At 37.1% G+C, this 11,480-nt stretch overlaps 1 non-coding gene across 1 annotated transcript; it reads right to left on the reverse strand.

Moving 5' to 3' along the window:
• Positions 1-1,918: 1,918 nt before the first annotated feature.
• LOC130952910 (small nucleolar RNA R71) lies at positions 1,919-2,022 on the reverse strand. Its single transcript, XR_009075084.1, has one exon. It is a non-coding gene; the product is annotated as a small nucleolar RNA R71 (small nucleolar RNA).
• Positions 2,023-11,480: the final 9,458 nt, after the last annotated feature.

Here is an 11,480-nt window from a genome sequence, read left to right on the forward strand (position 1 = left end):
ATAAAAATAAAAAATATTTTATGTTTCTTGTTTGAGTCTTGAGTCAATTTTTAAGTTTGGTGTCAATTGCATGCTTTTAAAATTTTTCTTGCATTTTTTCGAAAATCCCATGCATTCATAGTGTTCTTCATGATCTTCAAGTTGTTCTTGATAAGTCCTCTTGTTTGATCTTGATGATTTCTTGTTTTGTGTCTTTTCTTGTTTTTCATGTGCATTTTTTGCATTCATATTTTTCATGCATTAAAAATTGCTAAGTTTGGTGTCTTGCATGTTTCCTTTGCATCAAAAATTTTTCAAAAATATGTTCTTGATGTTCATCATGATCTTCAAAGTGTTCTTGGTGTTCATCTTGACATTCATAGCATTCTTGCATGCATTCATGATTTTGATCTAAAAATTTCTTGCATAAAGTATTTTTGTTGTTTTTCTCTCACATAACTAAAAATTCAAAAATCAAAAAAATATCTTTTCCTTATTTCCCTCCAAAATTTCGAAATTTTGGGTTGACTTGGTCAAAAAATTTTCAAAATTAGTTGTTTCTTACAAGTCAAGTCAAAATTTCAAACTTTAAAAATCTTATCTTTTCAAAATCTTTTTCAAAAATCATATCTTTTTCATTTTTTATATAATTTTCGAAAATTTCAAAAATTATTTTTCAAAATATTTTCAAAATCTTTTTCTTATCTTTTTATCTAATTTTCGAAATTTAGCTAACAATTAATGTGATTGGTTCAAAAATTTGAAGTTTGTTACTTTCTTGTTAAGAAAGGTTCAATCTTTAAATTCTAGAATCTTATCTTGTAGTTTCTTGTTAGTTAAGTAAATTTTTTTTTTTAAATTAAATCTTTTCAAAATATCTTTTTCAAATATATTTTTTTCTTTTATCTTATCTTTTTCAAAAAAATTTTATCTTTTTCAAAATTTGATTTTAAAATATCTTATCTAACTTACTATCTTCTTATCTTTTTCAAATTTTGATTTCAAATCTTTTTCAATCAACTAACTAACTTGTTGTTTGTTTCTTATCTTTTTCAAAACTACCTAACTACTTTTCCCTCTTCTATTTTCGAAAATTTCTCTCTCTTTTTCAAAAGTTCTTTTTAATTAATTAATTGTTTCATGTTTTAATTTTAATTACATTTTTCTAATTTTCGAAAATTACTAACCTCTTTTCTTAAAATTATTTTCGAAAACTCCTTTTTCTTTTCTTCTTCTATTTAATTATTCAATTACTAACACTTCTCTTCACCTCTCTTCTTCTAAAAACCGAACCCCCTTCTTCATTCTTCTACCTCTTTCTTCTTCTACTAACATAAGGGAATCTCTATACTGTGACATAGAGGATTTCTTTTCCCTTTTGTGTTCCCTTTTCTTTCATATGAGCAGGAACAGGGACAAAGGTACTCTTGTTGAAGTTGATCCAGAACCTGAAAGGACTCTGAAGAGAAAATTAAAAGAAGCTAAATTACAACAATCCAGAAGAGACCTTCTTGAAATTTTCGAACAAGAGAAAGAGATGGCAGCCCCAAATAATGATGGAAATAATGAAAGGAGAATGCTTGGTGACTTCACAAAACCAACATCCAAATTTGATGGAAGAAGCATCTCCATTCCTGCCATTGGAGCCAATAACTTTGAGCTTAAGCCTCAACTAGTTGCTTTGATGCAACAAAACTGCAAGTTTTATGGGCTTCCATCTGAAGATCCTTATCAGTTTTTAACTGAGTTCTTGCAGATCTGTGACACTGTAAAGACAAATGGAGTTAATCCTGAAGTCTACAGACTCTTGCTTTTCCCTTTTGCTGTAAGAGACAGAGCTAGAGTATGGTTGGATTCACAACCCAAGGATAGCCTGGACTCATGGGATAAGCTTGTCACTGCATTCTTAGATAAGTTCTTTCCCCCTCAAAAGCTGAGCAAGCTGAGAGTGGATGTTCAAACCTTCAAACAAAAAGATGGTGAATCCCTCTATGAAGCTTGGGAAAGATACAAGCAGTTGACCAAGAGATGTCCATCTGACATGTTTTCAGAATGGACCATATTGGATATATTCTACTATGGTCTCTCTGAATTTTCGAAAATGTCACTGGACCATTCTGCAGGTGGATCTATCCATCTGAAGAAAACGCCTGAAGAGGCTCAAGAACTCATTGACATGGTTGCAAACAACCAGTTTATGTACACATCTGAGAGGAATTCCGTGAATAATGGGGTACCTCAGAAGAAAGGAGTTCTTGAAATTGATGCTCTGAATGCCATACTGGCTCAGAACAAGGTGTTGACTCAACAGGTCAACATGATCTCTCAAAATCTGAATGGATTGCAACATGCATCCAACAGTACTAGAGAGGCAGCTTCTGAAGAAGCTTATGATCCTGAAAACCCTGCCATGGCAGAGGTTAATTATTTAGGTGAACCTTATGGAAACACCTATAACTCATCATGGAGAAATCATCCTAATTTCTCCTGGAAGGATCAACAAAAACCTCAACAAGGTTTTAACAATGGTGGACGCAATAGGCTGAATAATAGTAAGCCATATCCATCATCTTCTCAGCAACAGACAGAGAATTCTGAACAAAATAATTCTAATTTAGCTAATATAGTCTCTGATCTGTCAAAAGCCACTTTCAGTTTCATGAATGAAACTAGATCCTCCATTAGAAATCTGGAGGCACAAGTGGGCCAGCTGAGTAAGAAAGTCATTGACACTCCTCCCAGTACTCTCCCAAGCAATACAGAAGAGAATCCAAAAGGAGAATGCAAGGCCATAGATTTGATCAAAGTGGCCGAATGCACTAGGGAGGAGAAGGACGAAAATCCTAGTGAGGAAGACCTCCTGGGACGTCCCTCAAGCAAGAAGGAGTTTCCTATTAAGGATCCTGAGGAATCTGAGGCTCATCTAGAGACCATAGAGATTCCATTAAATCTCCTTCTGCCATTCATGAGCTCTGAAGAATATTCATCCTCTGAAGAGGATGAAGATGTGATTGGAGAGCAAGCTGCTCTATATTTAGGGGCTATCATGAAGCTGAATGCCAAGCTGTTTGGTAATGAGACTTGGGAAAGTAAACCTCCCTTGCTCATTAGTGAACTAGATACTTGGATTCAGAAAACTCTACCTCAAAAGAAACAAGATCCTGGCAAGTTCTCAATACCTTGCACCATTGGCACCATGAGCTTTGAAAAAGCTCTATGTGATCTTGGGTCAGGGATAAATCTTATGCCACTACCTGTGATGGAGAAGCTAGGGATCATTGAGGTGCAACCTGCCTTGTTCTCATTACAACTGGCAGATAAGTCAGTGAGACAAGCATATGGATTAGTAGAGGACATACTAGTGAAGGTTGAAGGCCTTTACATCCCTACTGATTTCATAATCCTAGATACTAGGAAGGAAGATGATGAATGCATCATCCTAGGAAGACCTTTCCTAGCCACAGCAAGAGCTGTAATAGATGTCAACAGAGGTGAGTTAGTCCTTCAATTGAATGGGGACTACCTTGTGTTTCAGGCACATGGCCATCCCTCTGTGACAAAAGAGAGTAAGCATGAAGAACTTCTCTCAGTTCAGAGTCAAGAAGAGCCCACACAGTTAAACTCTAAGTTTGGTGTTGTGAGGCCACAACCAAACTCTAAGTTTGGTGTTCAAACCCCATGTCCAAACTCTAAGTTTGGTGTTGGGAATACCACACTCAAGTTGATCTGATCACCCTGTGGAGCAATGTCAAGCTAGTGACATTAAAGAAGCGCTTATTGGGAGGCAACCCAATTTTATCTAATTTTATTTTATTTTGTTTCTTTGTTATTTTTGTGTTTTATTAGGTACATGATCATGAGGAGTCACGAAAAAAATCAAGAAAATTAAAAACAGAGTCAAAAACAGAAGAAAAAAAAAATTTTCACCCTGGAGGATGCACGGGCTGGCGTTCAACGCCCAGAAGGTGCATCTGGCCGGCGTTTAACGCCCAGTACATGCACCAATGGGCGTTGAACGCCCAAAACAAGCTACTTCCTGGCGTTTAACGCCAGGATGCGCAAGCAGAGGGCAATCTGGCGCTGAACGCCAGAAACAAGCTTGAAACTGGCGTTCAACGCCAGGAACAAGCATAACATGGGCGTTTAACGCCCAGAACTAGCATCAATGGGCGTTTGAACGCCAGAATGATGCATGAAGGCATGTTACATGCCTATATGGTGAAGGAATGGTATTTGTTTTCACCTCAGGACCTGTGGACCCCACAGGATTCCTACCTCAGGATCTGTGGACCCCACAGGATCCCCACCTACCTTTTCTTTTAATCCTATTCACACTCTCCTAATCCAAATCTCATTCCCAATGTCACCCTTCCCAAAAACCTTCACCAATCACCTCAACTCCTCTTCCCAATTACCCATTCACCATTCACATCAACCTCCTCTTCCCCATAAACCCCACCTACCTCCACTACATTCAAATTCAATTTCCCACCCATTCCCACCCAATTTGGCCGAACCTATAACCTCCCCTTTCCCTATAAATACCCTTCTTTTCTTTTACATTTTCACACAACATAAACCCACATTCTCCCACATAGCCGAACCCTCTCTTCTCCCTCTCTACCACATTTTCTTCTTCTTCTTCTTCTACTATTCTTTTCTTTTTGCTCGAGGACGAGCAAATTTTAAGTTTGGTGTGGTAAAAAGCCTAGCTTTTTATTTTTCATTCACCATCAATGGCACCCAAGACCGGAGTTTCCTCAAGAAAAGGAAAAGGGAAAGCAAAAGCTTCTTCCTCTGAGTCATGGGAGAAGGAGAGGTTCATCTCCAAAAGCCATCAAGACCACTTCTATGATGTTGTGGCAAAGAAGAGGGTGATCCCTGAGGTCCCTTTCAAGCTCAAGAAGAATGAGTATCCGGAAATCCGACATGAAATTCAAAGAAGAGGTTGGGAAGTCTTAGCCAACCCCATGCAACAAGTCGGAATTCTCATGGTTCAAGAGTTCTATGCCAATGCATGGATCACTAGAAACCATGACCAAAGTATGAACCCAAGCCCAAAGAATTATCTCACAATGGTTAGGGGGAAATACTTGGATTTCAGTCCGGAAAATGTGAGGTTGGCGTTTCATTTGCCTATGATGCAAGGTGATGAACGCCCCTACACAAGAAGGGTCAACTTTAACCAAAGGTTGGACCAAGTCCTTAGGGACATATGTGTGGAAGGCGCCCAATGGAGAGTAGACTCCAAAGGCAAGCCAGTCCAACTAAGAAGACTGGACCTCAAGCCTGTAGCTAGAGGATGGTTGGAGTTCATTCAAAGATCCATCATCCCTACAAGCAACCGATCTGAAGTTACTGTGGATCGGGCCATCATGGTTCATAGCATCATGATTGGAGAGGAGGTGGAAGTTCATGAAGTCATCTCCAATGAACTCTACAAAATAGCTGACAAGCCTTCATACATGGCACGGCTAGCCTTCCCCCACCTTATATGCCATCTATGTTACTCAGCTGGAGTTATCATAGAAGGAGATGTCTCCATTGAAGAAGACAAGCCCATTACAAAGAAGAGGATGGAGCAAACAAGGAAAGCTCCTCACGGCCTCCAAGAAGAACATGAGGAAGCGCATCATCAACAAATGCCTCAAGGAATGCACTTTCCTCCTAACAACTATTGGGAGCAACTTAACACCTCCTTAGAAGATTTGAGCCATAATGTGGAGCAATTAAGGGTGGAACATCATGAGCACTCCATCATTCTCCAAGAAATAAGAGAAGATCAAAGAGCAATGAGGGAGGAGCAACAAAGGCAAGGAAGGGACATAGAAGAGTTGAAGAACATCATTGGTCCTTCAAGAAGAAGACGCCACTAGAGGTGGATTCATTCCTTGTTCTCTATTTTCTTTCTGTTTTCTGTTTTTAAGTATTATGTTTATCTATGTTTTTGTGTTTCTACTTCATGATCATTAGTGTGAAAACCATGCCTTAAAGCTATGAATAAAATCCATTAGTCCTTCACCTCTCTTAAAAGAAAAATGTTTTAATTCAAAAGAACAAGAAGTACATAATTTTCGAAATTATTATTGAATTTAGTTTAAATATATTGATGTGGTGACAATACTCTTGTTTTCTGAATGAATGAATGAACAGTGCATATGTCTTTGGATATTGTTGTTTATGAGTGTTTAAAATTGTTGGCTCTTGAAAGAATGATGAACAAAGAGAAATGTTATTGATGATCTGAAAAATCATGAAATTGATTCTTGAAGCAAGAAAAAGCAGTGAAAAAAAAAAAAAAAGAAGATCTAAAAAGAGTATATAGAAAAAGAAGGAGCAATAGAAAAAGCCAATAGCCCTTAAAACCAAAAGGCAAGGGTAAAAGCAAGGATCCAAGGCTTTGAGCATCAATGGATAGGAGGGCCCAAGGAAATAAAATCCAGGTCTAAGCGGCTAAATCAAGCTGTCCCTAACCATGTGCTTGTGTCATGAAGGTCCAAGTGAAAAGCTTGAGACTGAGTGGTTAAAGTCGTGATCTAAAGCTAAAGAGTGTGCTTAAGAGCTCTGGACACCACTAATTGGGGACTCTAGCAAAGCTGAGTCACAATCTGAAAAGGTTCACCCAGTTATGTGTCTGTGGCATTTGTGTATCCGGTGGTAATACTGGAAGACAAAGTGCTTAGGGCCACAGCCAAGACTCATAAGTAGCTGTGTTCAAGAATCAACATGCTTAACTAAGAAAGTCAATAACACTATCCCAAATTCTAAGTTCCCCCAGAGACGCCAATACCTCTAAACTACAAAGGAAAAAGTGAGATGCCAAAGCTGTTCAGAAGCAAAAAGCTACAAGTCCCGCTCATGTAATTAAATTAATATTCATTGATATTTTGGACTTTATAGTATATTCTCTTCTTTTTATCCTATTTGATTTTCAGTTGCTTGGGGACAAGCAACAATTTAAGTTTGGTGTTGTGATGAGCGGATAATTTGTACGCTTTTTGGCATTGTTTTTATATAGTTTTTAGTGAGTTTAAGCTACTTTTAGGGATGTTTTCCTTAGTTTTTATGTTAAATTCACATTTCTGGACTTTACTATGAGTTTGTGTGTTTTTCTGTGATTTCAGGTAAATTCTGACTGAAATTGAGGGATTTGAGCTAAACTCTGAAGAAGGCTGACAAAAGGAATGCTGATGCTGTTGGATTCTGACCTCCCTGCACTCGAAATGGATTTTCTGGAGCTACAGAACTCCAATTGGCGCGCTCTCAACGGCGTTGGAAAGTAGACATCCAGGGCTTTCCAGCAATATATAATAGTCCATACTTTATTCGAAGAATGACGACGTAACTTGGCGTTAAACGCCAAGTACACGCTGCTTTCCGGAGTTAAACGCCAGAAAAACGTCATTATCCGGAGTTGAACGCCCAAAGCACATCATAACTCGAAATTCAACTTCAAGAGAAGCCTCTACACGTGGATTGATCAAACTCAGCCCAAGCACACACCAAGTGGGCCCCGGAAGTGGATTTACGCATCAATTACTTACTCATGTAAACCCTAGGAGCTAGTTTATTATAAATAGAACATTTAACTATCATAATTTCATCCTGGATCCTGGATTGTATTTTGATCTAGTGATCACGTTAGAGAGGGCTGGCCATTCGGCCATGCCTGAACTCTTTGCTTATGTATTTTTAACGGTGGAGTTTCTGCACACCATAGACTAAGGGTGTGGAGCTCTGCTGTACCTCAGAGATTAATGAAGTTCTATTTCCTTTTATTCAATACTCCACTTTATCCATATTCCAAGATATTCATTCGTACCCAAGAACATGATGAATGTGATGAGTTAATAACCCTCATTATTATTCTCACTCATGAACGCGCGTGATTGACAACCACTTACGTTCTACATGCAACACAAGCTTGAATGTATATCTCTTAGATTCCCCAACAGAATCTTCGTGGTATAAGTTAGATAGTTGGCGGCATTCATCTGGATCCGGAAAGTCCAACCTTGTCTGTGGTGTTCCGAGTAGGATTCCGTTCATGAATGACCGTGACGTGCTTCAAACTTTAACCTGCTGGGCGTTAGTGACAAACGCAAAAGAGGGATTCTATTCCAGTAGGAGCGGGAACCAACCGGTGATTGGCCGTACTGTGACGGAGTGCGTGCGTAGCTTTCACTGCGAGGATGGGATGTAGCCATCAGCCATGGGTGATGCCTCCAGACTGGTTAGCTGTGCGAGTGACAGCCGCACAGGTTATTTCCCCGAGAGGAATGAAAGTAGCCACCGTTGATGGTGAACCCCTATACAAAGCTTGCCATGGAAAGGAGTAAGAAGGATTGGGTAGAAGCAATAGGAAGGCAGGCGTCCGAGAGCTCTGCAGCATCTTCATTCCGCTTATCTGAAATTCCCACCAATGAATCTGCATAAGTATTTCTATCCTTTTTATTATTCCCTTTTTATTTCCTCATTCCAAACTATAAATTTATCTTCCTAACTGAGATCTGCAAGGTGACCATAGCTTGCTTCATACCAACAATCTCTGTGGATTCGACCCTTACTCACGTAAGGTATTACTTGGACGACCCAGTACACTTGCTGGTTAGTTGAACGGAGTTGTGACTTCAAATAAGGACAATTATTGAATAAATCCCACAATATCAAAAGCTACAGAATAGTGATCACAATTTCGTCCACCACTACCCTAAACTATCACATAGTTATCTTTCTTTACATACCTGCATTCATATATTGAGAAAACTCAGGTGCATGCATAGCCTCCAAATCCAACGACCGCATGAAAGAAGGCTTCTGAAACGGTTGTTGGTTTGCCAGTGCATTTGCGACCTCCGCCACATCTGCGTTCATAGTGTCGTCAGCTTCATCTTCATCTTCACCTGGACCAACGAGCTCATAATTACTTTCAAATTCTTCCTCGCTATCACTATTATAATCTTCCAATTCAATATTTCACTCCGCTTCAGATAGCTCAAACTCAATATACAACTCGATGCACGACATTCGATGGTGATTTTCAATATACATTGAAAATATTGCATGCATGCTCGCTTCATCCGTCACGTATTTGGTTTGAAATTGAACAAATCCACCAAACACGGATAAAGGATACCTGTACAAAATACACGATACTCTCCTAGATATTTGAGGATCTATCTTCTCATAAATCACACCTTTTAATTCCTCAAATGACAATGTGTACGGAATAACAATATCTAACGGATTTTCACATACAAATTGAACTCCTTCATACGTTTATAATAAAATCTGTTCATAACAATATATTTTCAAAATAACTCTATCATCCATAATAATATATGTATACTAAACACTTTCAATCTCACTATTATTTTTTTTTGGAAGAATGAAGAAGAAGAAGAACCAGAGAAGAGGAGCAACATTACTTCCTAGTTTTTTGAAATAGACGAAGAAGAAGAAGAACTAGTAGGGAGTTCTCGAAATGATCTTTATGTATGTATACAACAATAAGTAAATCGGAAGGTCCAACCGCCTCCTAGCATTTCAAATTTTTTCATAATACTAATCGGACCGTCCGATTGGTTTCAAAAATTTTTTCTGTCCAGAAAAATCTGACTCTGATTTCAGTACCGACGAAATTCTGTTCCACACAAATCAGACAGCCCGATTTGTGTCCCTCTCTCTGTAATGAAATCAGACGGTCCGATTTCTTCCCATTAAAACTAAAAATTGAACACCGTCACAATAGTGTATATCCCTCTAATACTCCATAACTCAGCGTAACTCACATGTCAATCTCATACAAAAAAAATTAACTGAATATTTGTTATTGGTATGTAATCAAGACTCACGTGAAAATGCAAATTTAAGCAGAGACGCACAGCCCATAGAAAGTCACATAGAATATGTGCCATGAGTCAGTAAAAATTTGAGAATTAATATTTAACTATGTGAGTATAATTAATTAAAGGCTTTTGAGCCTTTAACTTAGATAGTTTCATTTGTGTGTAATTAAATTAGTTGAAAGATATCAGCAAACTGCGAACTTGGGTATTAATACGGATTTAATGCAGTCTTTAGACTGACTATTTAAGCAACCAATAGATTTTACTTAATTGGCTATTTCACAAACAATCAAATTCCACCTTCCATAACCACTATAAATTGAATTTGTGTGGCACTAACATAGTAGAATTAGATCATCCATGAAGTCACTAACCAAGTATTTTTTGTCCAAAGAACCACCTTGACGGCATTATCTCAATGACCGATTTGGTTGTATATAGGATTATGTGAGAAGTTACAGGTTTGGTTCAAAAGGGTTACAGAATTTGTCTTTTAAGGTAATTAATATTTGTTTTCAGAGATTAAAATTGAAATTAAAAAACTAAGATTTACCGTTATATTTAGTGGTTAAAAAATAAAACTAAAATTTTAGTTTTAGGATATAAAATTTTAATTTCTGTATTATCTCTAAAAAATAGGAATAAAGGAGATTAAAATTTTTAGGATTGGAGGCTGAAATTTTAAAATTTCTTTTTAAACGTACTCTCATGTAATCTTTTAAATTTTAAATTTATTCTTCAATTTTTATATTTATGTTAAATTAAATATGATACTTAGATATAACTCAGTCTAATATATATTATATTTTTATACCAAAAATAATATAAAGATTTAATTTAATAGTTATCTTTTAGTCTTTGTCACTCAGTCTCAATCTTTCATCCAAACTTATTCTAAAAGTTACAATATAATTTATGACGAGTTAAACTCCAAAATGGTCCCTAAGAATAGCGTCGTGTACTAAAATCGTCCCTGAAATTTTAATTGCACCAATTACGTCATTGAGATTGACAAAAGTGTACCACATTAGTCCCAGACTTATTTTATATTAAAGACGTGATGACATGGCTTGATGACGTGGACTGTTAGTGACACGTGTCACTCCATGGTTTAGCCACGTATAATGGTATGATGATATGTTGACCGGTGACACGTGGTATACTAATGTGGACGGTTGTGCCACGTGTCACAATACTATTTGGCTACGTGTCTGTTTGTGTCACGTGTCGCAACAGTATTTGTCCACGTGTCATTTCCTATGTCATTATTGTAAATGCATCAAATTAGTCTCTCACTTTTTTAAGTGACTCATTGTAGTCCTTAAAATTAAATGTCGTGTACTAAATTAGTCTCTTCACTAAATTTTTCTTATTTTTTTTTAAAAATTTAAAATTTTTAATATTTTGAATACATTAATGTGGTATATTTTTGTCAATTTCAAAGATATAATTAATACAATTGAAATTTTAAGAATAATTTTAGTACACGATACCAATTTCAGAAATCATTATAAAATTTAACCTAGTTTATGACATAATCATGTAAGAGCCATAGAAAATCATTTTTCAGTATAGTGCAATCTTGGGTGCATATTAATCATCACTTTTAAAAACATAGAAAACACAAGTAGCCTTCCTCTAGCAAATCGTGCT

Source organism: Arachis stenosperma, chromosome 9 (assembly GCF_014773155.1).
Source record: "Arachis stenosperma cultivar V10309 chromosome 9, arast.V10309.gnm1.PFL2, whole genome shotgun sequence".
Taxonomy (NCBI): domain Eukaryota; kingdom Viridiplantae; phylum Streptophyta; class Magnoliopsida; order Fabales; family Fabaceae; genus Arachis; species Arachis stenosperma.